The sequence below is a fragment of the Nicotiana tomentosiformis genome, chromosome 7, assembly GCF_000390325.3.
Source record: "Nicotiana tomentosiformis chromosome 7, ASM39032v3, whole genome shotgun sequence".
NCBI classification, from domain to species: domain Eukaryota; kingdom Viridiplantae; phylum Streptophyta; class Magnoliopsida; order Solanales; family Solanaceae; genus Nicotiana; species Nicotiana tomentosiformis.
Window position 1 is genome coordinate 105,615,309 of NC_090818.1, and position 2,191 is coordinate 105,617,499.

General features: G+C 33.7%; 1 long non-coding RNA gene across 1 annotated transcript; it reads right to left on the reverse strand.

Moving 5' to 3' along the window:
* Positions 1-261: 261 nt before the first annotated feature.
* Positions 262-2,191, reverse strand: LOC138895169 (uncharacterized). The gene is made up of 2 exons (XR_011409390.1): positions 1,755-2,191; positions 262-630 (listed from the first exon to the last, which is right to left on the reverse strand). It is a non-coding gene; the product is annotated as an uncharacterized lncRNA (long non-coding RNA).

Genomic DNA, 2,191 nt, shown 5'->3' on the forward strand with positions numbered 1-2,191 from the left:
TCGATGACCGAGACAACACAAAATAACAAGTATTCTTCTAAGCCCAAATTGCTTCTTACATTGATGTCCAAACTAAAAATTATTTTTTCATAAAAGAAACTTACATGCTAATTATTATCTTTTATCTTCTTAACCAACTTATTTCTTAAAGACTAATATAATATTTCTACTCATCTACACTAACATGGCACTAATCAAACTACACTCATTAACAACCTAAAAATCATGACTAAATATAAAAACTACAAAAAACGGTAATACTTCAATGCTAAAGAGAAGAACTATATTAAGTATAACATTATGTTGACTATAATTTAAAGCATCAAAATATTTGAAGTTAGAAGTCTTTCTTAAATAATTATACATGAACCATGAAAGTAACTCACGGAAAAGAGCCCAAACTAAACAAACATGGTTAAAAGTGGGGTCTTTATCTTTTCCTTAAACTAAGTAATCTTAACAGAATGCAATTTCAATTACATATATAAAGAAGAAAACGATAATTTAACTAATCTTTAACAGATTTACATGATGATAATACTAATATAACATTCATCTTGAAACAAAATCAGATCCAATATGTTCCATCAACCAAACCGGGATCAAATCCTTCTTATTATCATCAAGAATCTGCAATATAAGAATTTGAAAGTTACCTGGCTTGTAGAATAATAAAATACAGCAGTGCAGCAACAAAAAACTCAGCAGGAAATACAGTAGAAACAATAGCAACTCAAGTGTTAAGACAACCCAGAAAACTCAACAAAAATGCTTGAAACTGGTAGCTATCAACTTCACAAATTGCCTAAGGGATCTTTATATTTTTCTCAAGGTTTTTTGCACTCAAATAATCCTCACAAAACTCTGAAATTTCAGCTTGTTATATGTATTAAGCTGCTGATTTTTCTCAAAGATATATGTCTTTTTGCAACTCTCCAAGATGTGTTTCAATATAAGATAGAGTGTCTCCCTTTTCAGTGAGTAAGGAACTCTGAATTCTAAGTGTAAGACCGTCCCTTTTATAGGAGAAAAACAGCCCTTTCAATAGGCAACTAAAGTTAGATTTTTGGACAGATTTTGGTTCACCAAAAATCTGTCCAAAAGACTGACTTTGTGTGCTAAACACTGTTCAAGGTCTGTCCCAAAGGTGAAAGGACAACCTGAAAATCTGCTGTGTCAGAAGCAAGGAGAAAAAATATCCTTTCAGCCACCCTACTAGTAAAAGTAAGCTACTATTACCCTATTTTGTGATAAAATAAACTAAACTTCAGATTTTAACCATCAACAACAAACTACTTGCTCAACACAAATCAAACTTGGACAACTATGACTGACAAAGTATAGACGAGACTAAAAACGTAATTGAACTAAGTATTAAAACCAACTTGATGGGAATGAATTGGATTTGTGCAAACTAATTACTAAACAAACAACTAAATTCACAAACTAATGCTCAAAACAGAACGAGCATCGTTAATAATCGAACAACGACTAACAACAACTAAATAATCGACTAACTAAGCGAACGATTTAACTAATACACTAAAGATCATATTTAAATCAATAACGAATCTAACAAACCACTAAACTAAATAGAGATAGCTAATTAAATAAACCTAACTTGAAACTCTAATTAACAAGAAATAACCAAAACAGAAAAAATAAATAAATAAAAATAAAAAATAAAAAAAATCAGAAACTAATCTACTAAATAAAAAAAAATCAAAAATTAATTAAAGAGATGACGATTATACCTAACAAGTATGCTTGAAGCCGAAAAATAGCTAAAATGGGGGTTCGGGGCATTTTGGCGGTGGAGCCGTGGCGGCGGCGAGGAGCGGGCCGGCGGCGACGGGGATTTTGGGGGTAAAATGGTTAGAAAAAGATAGGTCTCGTGGAGCTCTATCCATTCATGTATGTGTTGTAGGGTGGTGTTGGCCGGAGCTTCAAGAATTTGGACCAAAAAGTGGCGGCTAAAGTTTCTTAGATCTAAAATTCAAGGAGTTTGAGGGTTTTTTGAAGGAATTGGTTTGGAGATATGGGAAGAGGAGGTTGTGGAGATTATATGGTGTTAATTTGGAGGTGTTTGGAGGTGGTCCGCCGCCGGTGGGTGATTTCCGGCGGCGGCAGCGGCGGTGGAGAGAAGAGAGAGAAGAGAGAGAGAGAGAAGAGAGAAAGAGTTATGGGTGAA